Consider the following 12,008-nt stretch of genomic DNA (forward strand, 5'->3'; position numbering starts at 1 on the left):
AGTTGAGGGAGCAGCATTAGGTTCCGGAACAGTCTCAGCCAGCACCTAAGCGGTCCAAGACCGCTAATACTCGGACCGGGGGTCAGCAGAGCCGCACTTGTGGAAAGTGTGCCAGGGGTCATTCTAGGGTTTGTCGAGCAGGAGGTGTATTGGGTATTTTGTGTTGCTTCATGGGCTTAGTTTTTGTATATCCTGTATGGGCCTGTCCATCCGTGATTATTGATTAGGGTTAAGCTATTAATAGTGCATGCATGTATGCCTTAGACGCGGTCGTCGTTATTATTATTATTGCTTTGTAGCCCTAAACACCTTTACAGTCGAAGTTCTTAATAGAGCTCTTCTGAGGTGTTAAAGCTTAATCATTCGACATCAGTTAAACCATTCATGTGTTCTTTATTGCTTTATTTATTGCTTTTCTGCTTAGAATCAATCGATCCTACTAGAACTTTGTTCCAACAATTGGTATTAGAGCATGAGACTGTGTTACTCATACACATTCCTTCTGTGTGAATAACTCTTTAGGGTTTCAGCTTTTATCGAATATAAAGAAGTCGTCTTCTTCCTGTCGACGGTAACTCTTGTATTTGATAAAACCCTAATCTCAAGTTTACAGGTCTGATTCTAGCAGTACTTAGGAAAGGCTCATCATGTCTCACGGCGATTCTCAAACTAATCCCATCAACATCTCCAACAACATTGGATCCACTACAAGGGTTCCCATTCTTTACACGCAAGACTACGAAGTATGGATGCATCACTTTGAAGACTATGTAACTGGATCTGAGGATAATGGCTACCTCATCTGGGATGAGATCACGTTGGGGCCGTTTGTTCATTCTGGAACGAACAGGATAGTGAAGACTCAAAAAGAATATAATCATCTTTTGGTGGATGTAGAGTAGATTCCACAAGACGAGAAGGATAAGCTGCTATGTAACATGAAAGCCATGAGAATGATCAGATTCACATTGCAATCTGACACTTTTCGTTTAGTCGGTTCATGCACGACGGCTAAAGAAATCTGGGATCGGTTAAAAGAACTATACTCAACCGATGAGGATCTAGAACACTCGATCCAATCCTTGTTGCTCTCAGAATTTGGAGCTTTTGAACAGAAACCGGAAGAGAAACTGATACAGACCTTCAATCGCTTCAATCATCTCCTTAGCAAGATGATCAAGCATGGCATTGAAAGAAAAGTGATTGAGCAGAAGGTGACCTTCATGAACGGCTTAAGACTATGGATGTCAATAGTTTCAATGGTGAAAGCTCATGAATAGTTTAAATCATACTCTCTAGAGAAACTGATGGGTATTCTTAAATCCCATGAAAGCATAGTAACCAAGGAGGCAAAGGTAGTTTCAGGTGTTGGATCGCTGGCCCTTGTCTCAAAAGGCAAAAGTATAGCAGATGAAGAGGAGGATTCAGATATGTTTGAGTGTGACCTTACTAGCGAATAATATGCAATGATGGTCACCAACTCAAAGAAGTTTGCACGAAAGAAGTTCCTTGCCAATAAGAACCGAAACTGGCAAAGAAGTTACAGCTCTGAGAAGGTGAAAGAAGAAACGAAGAACACCTCTCAAAAGGATGACGACAAGAAAGAAAGCAAGCTTGTAGGAGACTCTGGATTCAACTGCAATTATTGTCATGGCAAGAACCACTTTGCTAAAGATTGCATGTTAAAGAAGATGGCTAAGAAAAGGGATAGTGTGTTAGGGTGCAAAGTCATGCTTGGATGTAATGTTTTAGGCTTTCCTCTTTGTATGTGTAAATGGGTTGAGTCTTTCCTATAAATAGGAAGTGAGTGACTCCCATTATGTAAGAGTCCATTTTGGAGTGTTAGACTAGAGAGAAAAATTGTATACAAACCCATTTGTATAATCTTTCTAGATCTAATAAGAGCTTACAAAGATTTATTTACTCCTTGTGTTCTTAATTTTACATGATGATTCACTAGATCTTTCATATTCCGCACATGCCATCATAATCAACACCACTTCAATTGGTATCAGAGCGGGTGTTCTTGATTTTCATCAAGAATTGATCCTTGATGGCTATTTTGATTTGGTGATTCTTACTGTTCATTGATCTTCATGTTTAGAGAGTTTTTTTTTTGTGTTCTAGAAGTCGAATTTTTCCTTGATTTGATCCATAATTCGACTTTCTCTCTCTAGAATACTTGTTTGTACCACTTTCTCTCACTAGAATTTGGTTCATATTCACTTTCTCTCTCTAGAGATCTCCTTGATTTACACTTTCTCTCTCTCTAGAAAACTCAAGTTCATAACATTTGATTCAAAAGAAAAGAAGCAATTATGGAGCAATGGTTGGTTCGGAATGAAAGTTTTCTATACGTATACACTTCTTTTGAATGCATTCTTTATCGAATGACTGTTGGATTGCAAAGTGAAGATGCACTTATGTCAAATGGAGAAAGGGATGGAAATGGAGATTTCATTGGTTATCCAATTTATCAAAACAAAGATTTGTTTGATCGATTGATTACAACATATCAAGAAAGACGAAGAAATAAGAGGAACGGTGAAGTCATAAAAGGAATTCTTCTTGCTAATTGTAAACCAGGAAGAAATAGACTTGAATATCATGCAAATTGTTGTGAAGCTCAAGAACATGTTCTTGATGATGTTCATCGTGTTCATGATGTTCAAGGAAAAGAAGTTCAAAACAATGGAGTTCAATGTGATGTTCTTGATGTTCAAGAAAAAGGAGTTCAAGTTGATTTTCAAGATGAATAAGTTTTTTGCTCAATTGGAGTTCAAACCGATGATATTTTGTGTTCTTGTGATTCGTTTGAAGGAATGATTCCTTATCGGAAGCCGGTGATCCAAGAAAATCACAAGTATCAAACTCCAAAAGATTTGATTAAAACTCAAAATGTTCATGTTGTTGAAAGTGGGTTTGTTCATGAAATCAAGTCTTCAAGATGCAAAAAGATGAGAAACAAAAAGAAGAAGAAGATGAATCGGAAGAATAAGCGGGTTTACTCACAAAAATCGTCATATGTTGTGAAGCCAAAATCCGTGAAGCAAATTTGGGTTCCAAAGCAACAATCTCCAAAGGTTGCATTGAATTTGAAGTCCAAACCCAAATGTGTTGGTGGTTCTTCTAAAGATGTTCTTGGATCGTTGAAGAACACGAAGAACACGAAGAACGAGTTGTACATCTCGCATGGTGGGTGGTACAATGTTCGATTTGGAGATTTTCTCATTCCGACAAAAGAACCAAGATCTTCCAAATTTGATTCGTTTGTTGAAAATGGATGTCGATTCGTCAAAAAGGTAACTCAAATTCTCAAATGGATTCCAAAACGTACATGATTTCGATTCGTACTTTACGTTTGTCATTTTTGATCGATTTGTCTCGTTGGATCAAATTTGTTTCAACCCCATTGATGATCCAATAATTTTTTTTAGATCCAATACCAAAACTAAAATCAAAATTTTCATTAAATTTTGATTTACTAAACATCAATTTTTGATCCAATTGTTCGAAACTTTCACTGTTCATAAAGCCCAAACACTTATTTCTTTTATTGTTCATCCGATGAAATTTCAAGCCCAAAATATTTCAAATCTTGTTACCGTTCATGATTCATTTGTAGAGTCTGATCCAAAACTTTGATCCAAACATCTTGAGTCTACATTGATTCGGTACTGTTCACGCTATTTGTGTGAGCCCAAATTCGATTCCAGCGTATGGTTTATCAAGCATATCCCTGAATTAGTCACACGCATCAAATGGTTGTACGTGCATCTGTTCTTGCTTCTTAATCTATTGCGTTTGAACGCTCTTCTCAATTTCTCGATAATTTTTTCCTTCTTTCTTTGGATCGATGTCGATCAATGATTTGTTTTGATTGTTGAATCCAACTTGTGAATCGATTTGTTATGTTACAAAAATTGATTATGATCAAGTCAACGTGAAGAAATCGGAAATCGGTTTTTCTTTCTTGATGAAATTAGTCAAGAACATTGTGAACAATGATGAAGAACAGTTGGAATAGAGTGTTTAATCTGAAATTGTTCTTGAAAAATTTTCGATTTGTGTTTGTTGACTGATACGATTGAAGAGTCAAAATTCAAAAGTCAAAATTGAGATGCAATTGAATCTTTGGAACGAAAGCAAATGATGTGTAGTTGAAGAAATTCGCATTTGATAAACGATGAGCTGGAATCGAAACTATTTTCGATGGATTGAATTTTGAATGATAAGGTTTTGAAACGAATCTATGAATGACGATAAAGAAAGATCTAAAAATTGGAAGTTTTTTTGGAATCAAAGGCTTGAAGTTCACCGCCGATGATTAGGATTCAAAAATCGATGGTTAGATTGTCAAAGAACGAAGGCTGTGAAGTCGTTTTAGGAACTCGATTAGTGAATTGATTTTTGATTTCGCATGATTGAAGTCGATTTGATGATCAGAAAACGATGCGAACAGTTGCAGCAATTCACATTTGATAAATTGATGATGACTTGGAATCGAAATTGATTGTTGATGGTTTGTTATTGATAGTCGAGAGTCGATTGTGGGTACTGGAAGTCGATTGGGTTAATGTTCGCATATGGGTTCACATATGAATTTTTGATTTCGCAAGCTTGGAGTTCAAGAACTAAATTGTATTCGCATCTGGATTTCAAACATAAATTCGCATTTGGTGAGAAAAATGTGTGGTTAGTGGTAAAACAAAGATTCACACATAAGGTTGTAATACTGTTCGCAATTGGGATGTTCATTCGCATTCTGTTTTGGTTTGAAGATATTTGCATTTGTTTAGATGGATACAAGATGCGAAGCATATGCAATATGCGATGTCATCTCATTCATGATTCGCATTCATGAAATTGACGAAACGTGCGAAGTATTAAGATGCGAAGTCTTTACTGTGAAACATTGGTGAATTGGGGAAGAAAACAGAAGTTTCAAAAAGCGTCCCTGCAGTTTCGCATTTTTGGCAACAAATACCCAACTTCGCATATGGGAAATAAAAGCTCAAAAAAATGTAGAATTTTCAGTTCTGGTCCTTGCAGTTTGTGCGAATGTACATTTTCTACCCAGTTTCGCAAATGGGGGAGAATTTCGCATATTTGACTGTTTTTGGCGCAACGGGTCCCTGCAAGTTTCAGAAAGCAACAACTTCTACCCGTTTTTGAAAAATCTTGCAACTTTCACCCAAAAAGTCAAAAATTTTCATAAATTGGAAATTTTTTGTGGCTTTTTCGTGATTGTTTTTCCGTGCAAGATTTTTGGTGATTTATTTTTGGTATACATCAAGGGGGAGTATTGTGAAGACTATTCCTCGGGCGCTTCTCATCCTTAGTGGGTTTTATAATCATTTTTTGATTATAAAAAGGGGGAGAATGATGGGTATTCGAAGCTTCTCGAGTTAAAGAAGATGGCTAAGAAAAGGGATAGTGTGTTAGGGTGCAAAGTCATGCTTGGATGTAATGTTTTAGGCTTTCCTCTTTGTATGTGTAAATGGGTTGAGTCTTTCCTATAAATAGGAAGTGAGTGACTCCCATTATGTAAGAGTCCATTTTGGAGTGTTAGACTAGAGAGAGAAATTTTATACAAACCCATTTGTATAATCTTTCTAGATCTAATAAGAGCTTACAAAGATTTATTTACTCCTTGTGTTCTTAATTTTACATGATGATTCACTAGATCTTTCATATTCCACACATGCCATCATAATCAACACAACTACATGGTGAAGATGATGAGGCGTATTACATGCGAAAGTTGGAGGAAATAATGAAAAAGAAGGCAACTAATAGTTCAATGAATGCCTTGATCGTGCAGGAAAATATGGATGAAGATGAGTTCGGTGGTGTTGAAGTCTGGTCAACCGATTCGAAGGATGAAGAAGTGAGAAAACCCATACATGGAAGAGCTTATGTGGCAAGAGAAGAAGTTACTGGTTCAGCTGGGAAATGCTTAATGGTGACTGTTGGAGTGTCAACCAAAGGTAAGCATGAGGAAACGAATGTCTATGAAGACAAATGTTTTGCAGCCAAGCCCGTGAGTGAAAGGATCAACGACTGTGACCGGTTGATCAAAAAGGTACAATCCATCCTTGAATCACTTAAAGTTCCCATCACAAACTATGAAGAAGAACTAAATGAACTAAAATTTAAATTTTCTAACTTAAGTGATAGTCTCATGAAAACTCGCTTAGCGAACTCTAACCTAACTGACCAACTTAGCAGGACGTCTTCGAAGAGTGAAAGTGAAGGATGTGGATACAACTGAAGAAAGCGGAGTTAGTTAGAGCTAGGGACGAACTTATTTATTTACAACGAGACAATTTAAAGTTTTTAAAGCAACATAATGTTTTTTGTTTAATAGAAAAACATTTATACACGAATATTACTCAGTTGCACTTAGATTGTGAAATACGGAAAAAGATTCATAAAATGATCTTACCCTTCCTCGAATTTAAGGAGGATGAGGTCATTGCTAAATGTAAATCAATAATGTCCTCAGAAGAGACTTCCATCTCTTACAAAATCGGATGGGATAAGATTGAGACCTTTATTGACTCCATGGAGCACAAATGCATGCTCAAAAATATTTTGGATGAAAATGATAAGTTAAAAATTAAGTCCGAGACCTATCAAACATTTGACTCGTCGAACGCCAAATTAATTTCAGAACATAAAATGAATATAGAAAACACGTTTGAATTTGATGAGGACAGCGAAATGAGTGAAATCTCGGTGGAAGACGTGGTTGAATGCTCTGAATTTTTGAAGAGCAAAACCGAGAATGAAAAACCACTCATATCTGAGAACTCGGTTAAATATACTCGCCTATCAAAGGACAAGTCGAAGAAACTCAAAGAAAAGGAAGTTGTCTATCAGAAAGTTCAAACTGTGCCAAATCAAGTATATGTTGTTAAAGGTGTCACAGAAACACAAACAACATAATTGAAAATCTTGGTCGACACAGACAATGCTGAAGGGTGCGACGATTACTTCTGGTCCGCCCCTATCGATAATGCAGAAGAAACCATCGACTTATCTGAGCGAACCTCGTGGAGGGTAAGGGGAAGATACGTTGCTGAACCCATCAAAAAACCCTCAAGTTTTAATAAACCAAGAACGAGTGGAACAAAAACGATACTAGAAGAACCAAAGAAGGCATCCAATGTATCTTTCAAGACAACCGAAGCTCAAAAGGAGAAGCCGAAATCAAGCTTCAATATTCATAAATCTCAAAAATAGCTGGCTGAACAGAAACACCAAAGAAATAAGAGATACATGAAGAATCTGAATGAGCGAAAACAGTTTTGGCAATCAAAAAACCCTAACTATGTTCCTTCCAAGAAAGAGTCAAATGTCAAAGGAAATGACCAGCCAAAAATCAACCGTAAGGAAAGTTTCAGTCCTAGCTCCTATTACTCCAAAGCTCAGAACCGAACATCCAGTTTCGGTTCCAACACTAGAGCTCAGGACCGCACATCCAGTTTCCGTCCTAACGCCAAGGCTGAGAACTGAAAGTCTTATTTCGGTCCTTCTTTGCCAACAAAATCCTTTTTTAGTAAAGGATATCAAAGGAAAGGGAAAGCTTGATTCTAACTCTGAAATCAATAATCAGAAAAAGTCAGCTAACCCTAGGACTCAAAAGAATATTCCAAAACCAACTAACAAAACACCATCTGATACACCACAATTTAAATAAGACAAAAATAAAATAAAAGTTTACACCATCGAAAGGAAAGACGAAACCACTCTAATAAAAAGAACTTATTTGGTTGATCTTTCTGTTGCTATACCTTTTTCTGTAAAAGACTCACCAGGGCCCAAGAGACTTTGGGTTCCTAAATCTGCTTGAATTTGCAGGTTATAAGTGACGAGCAGCTCGATGACGAATGGTACATAGACAGTTGTTGCTCACGTCACGTGACAGGAAGGAGGGAAGAGCTGAGGGAGTTTCGGTCTCTTAAGGATGGTGGATGTGTAAAGTATGGAAACAATTCCTCGGGCTCTTCGGGCACTTCGGAACGTGTTTTGGGTGTTGAGTATGATCCTGAGGCTTTGGGGGATGCTAAGTAGCTTAAAAGAGGGTTTATGAGTGAAGAGTATATGAATTTATAACCAAATCCGGGAAATTTTGCACCTCCCTTTATATAGGGGAGGCTTCGGACCGAGGGGGAGGAGAAGCAAGCACGTGGCTCGCATGCGAGGGTGCCAAGTGGCTCGGTTCGCAGGTCGACACGGGGAGGGCAGGTGGCGTCTCGAATTGGCCGAGCCGTTGGTGCGAGAGGGTTGTGACACGATTCAGATACATGGCAGCAGTGAAGCGAGGCGACGTGGCTGGTTCCTGTTCATACAAAATTTCTCGGTTCTTGGGATTTTCTCGGATTTTGTGCCCCGAACTTCAAAAATCCATAACTTTCGCATACGAGCTCCGTTTTTGACGTTCTTTATATGCACGCGTAGGTGAAATTATGCTCTACAACTTTTGTTTAGACTTCGTCGGCTAGTTTTGAATTTATTTTTAATATTATTATTTTTAACAAACGGGGACAGGAAAATTCGTTAAAAATTCATAACTTCTTCATCCGACGTCCGTTTTCGCTTGTCTTTTTTTCGTTGTACTACTATTGACAAGACATTCGATTCCCGTTTAGGTTGCATCGGCTAAAAATCACTAGATCTTTATTTCGAGTTTTGAGCTGTCTACTGATATTCCGAAACTTAGAAAAATCACAACTTCCACATGCAAAGTCAGGTTTGGACGTTTTTTTATGAAAATTATCAGTTTAACAAATACTGTGACTTTCATTTAGATCATATAGGCTAAAAAGTAGTTTATCAAAAACTCACCTTTTACGTCATTCGGCGCCGTGTCTGTTTTGTCACGGATCTTCGATTGTTCATAACTTCTTCGTTATAACTCGAATTTCGATGAGGTTTTCGCCTAAATGTTTCTAACGAGATTCTTTACAACTTTCAATAATAAAAATTTACTTATTTCACCAAAGGGCAACTAGCCCAACGATATCCGGTGTTGACCTCCCTCTTTGAGGTTGAGGGTTCAAGTCCCGTCGTGGACATAAGTGGAATTAAGGTGTAGTTTAGGAATATGATAGATTTGATGTTTCAAAAAAAAATTACTTATTTCAAATTTTATATTTTTGTTAAATTTCGACATTTTACTTTTAATCGGAATTTCATAAGACTTCCAATATTTTCCGATTGATTCTAAACGTAGTTTTACTTCATTTCTAGTAAAAACTATTCTTTAGAACTCAATTACTCATATAATATTTCATAATATTATTTACTTTTAAAATTACATAACACGATAACTGAACATGTATGTTACAAAGACCCATTTTTATGCAAATATGACTCCTTTGGTCCTTGTAAAACCGTAAATGACACAAAAGTCTCAACTTTTTATTTATTTGTCAAAAATGGCCCTTTTTGAAGACTTTGTTTAGTTTCTTAAGAATATTCCCAAGTTTAACACTTTTATGTTCATAGTAAGTTGTATGAAGTGTTTTAGTTTGCAAATATCATGATTTTTGGATATAGTTTTCGAGATCTATATTGTTTCAACACATAATTCACAACTTAAGCCAAGAAAACACACATAAACATGCACAATACATAGATCTATCACATTGCAACTTGTTTGTAACATCCTGGAAATTCAAAAGTATAGGTGAAGGACTAAAAGTGTAAATAAGAAGGTCGACTCGGCGAGTCAATGGATAGACTCGGCGAGTCGAGTCGCGTGCGGGTCACGTGTTAAGTGACTAACTCGGCGAGTCGCATGGGTGGACTCGGCGAGTTGGTGCTGTATGGAGAAAACCATAATTCCGGGGGTTGTGCACTATATAAAGAACATAACATCGTTTCTTCAATCTCCTTACCTCCCTTGAGAGCTTAAAAACCCTAGAAATCGAGTGGAACTCCATTGATAGTGCAATTGGAGCTTTGGGAAAGGAAACCTTGAAAAAGGAACTTGAAGGCTAAAGGATTACAACAAGGGAGTGGTATAGATCCGAAGTCTACTTCAGTGGGAGCTTGCATTTGAGGTAATAATCTATTCTTGAGCTTTGCACATCTAGATCTATCTATTGTGGGGGGTTTTGGGGCATAAATGAGGACCATCTCGAGTTTGGTGTAAGATCTGAGGTTGCTACCTCAGATCTAGGTTGTTAATGATCCAGAAAGTCTTAAAGTCTATGCCCAAGAGTTGTTGGTGAAGTTCTTTTGTCCCAAACCTTAGCCCAAGAGTGTTTTGTGCTTAGATCTCTTTGGATTCACGTAAAGTTTGCTACTTTACGTGATGGGTGGGTTATAGAAGGGTAGATCTATGGATTGGAGCCCCTGCATGGCTTAGAAAGCCACTGTATGGGTTAAGAACTAGAGGTACTCGGCGAGTCACATGGGTGTACTCGGCGAGTAGGATGAAGATAGGCAGGGACTCGACGGGTTGGAAGAACAACTCGGCGAGTATGTTGAATGTTGCCTTGGACTTGGCGAGTCTGTTCTTGGACTCGACGAGTCAGGTCGTGAAGTCCTAATCTTCTCTGGTTAAGCTGTGAATCTGTGAGTCAAGGGATGACTCAGTGAGTTGAGTTCGGTTTGACTCAGAATTGTGGAACTCGGCGAGTCTTGGGGCGACTCGGCGAGTTGAGTCGTGTTATGGGAGTTTCAGAGCATGGGGACTCGACGAGTCAGAGGGTTGACTCGACGAGTACGGCCAGTCAGGAGGACTTTGACTGAGAACTTTGACTTTGATCAAGAGTTGACCAGTTGACTTCCAGGGGTATTTTGATTGTTGTTGGTATTTATTGGTTTTGGTGATTCAGTGGTGGAGTTCGTGACGCTGGTCGGAGCAGCGTGATCTTGATTCTTCAGTCGGCAGTAGCAGGTGAGTCTTTTCACTATACTTTACCTAGAGTGGTAACAGAGTTATGTGATAGAGATATTATATGCTATCTATGTGATGTGTGACATTGCATTATTTCTATGTGATTTATGTTGTGTGTATATAAGAGTTAGGACCGGAAGGTCCACAGAGCTAGGACCAGAGGGTCCGCAGAGTTAGGGCCCAAGGGCCCATACAGTTATAGCCTCGAGTGGCTAATATATGTTATATGTGGTATTTTTAGAATTATGTGCCAGTGTATTTGTATGTTATTTATGTGTTGAGATTTATTGTGATATGTGATTCATAGTTCTCAGAGTTAGGACCTTTGGGTCCCACTGAGACACACTGACCAGAAGGTCAACAGAGTTATAGCCTTGAGTGGCTAATATGTGTTAGAGTGGTATTTTGGGGAACTCACTAAGCTTTGTGCTTACAGTGTTTCGTGTTATGTGTTTCAGGTTTTCTCCGGATCACGGGACGGCACCGGCTTCATTGTACACACCAGAAGGAGCGGTTGTTTTGAAGATCCTGGTTTATTTATTGATTGAACAAAAGAGTCATGTATTGTAATTTAAACAAAATGGGATTTTATGAAAAGTGTTAAGGAGAAAAGTAAATTTTAAATGAAAATTTTGTATTGAAAAATTTCGGCGTTACATTGTTGTAGCAACCCAATTTTCACGCCCAAAAATTTCATTTAAAACAAGTGGTTTGTAAAATATTTAGAGCAAAACATCATCCGATCATATCATTTCATAAAACATATTACGTGTCTGAAAACCCAAAACAAGAAAATAATAATAATGTCAGAGTACAATCCCAGAACATCTCATAATGCGGAAATCCAAAATGTGTGTGTATGATGTGCCACTACCGCGTCGGCTCCTTCCCCTTCGCTGAAGAGGTACCTGAAACCCCAACCGAAAACTGTAAGCACGAAGCTTAGTGAGTCCCCTCATCGTACCACATACCATACAATCATATCACATACATATTGCCAGACATTTCTGGGGTGCCCGACCTACCCGGTACGGCCATTCTGGGGTGCTGACCTACCCATGTCAAGCCATTCTGGGGTGCTGACTACCCTTCG

This window comes from Lactuca serriola, chromosome 1, assembly GCF_051521515.1.
Source record: "Lactuca serriola cultivar US96UC23 chromosome 1, Lser_US96UC23_V15, whole genome shotgun sequence".
Lineage (NCBI taxonomy): Eukaryota > Viridiplantae > Streptophyta > Magnoliopsida > Asterales > Asteraceae > Lactuca > Lactuca serriola.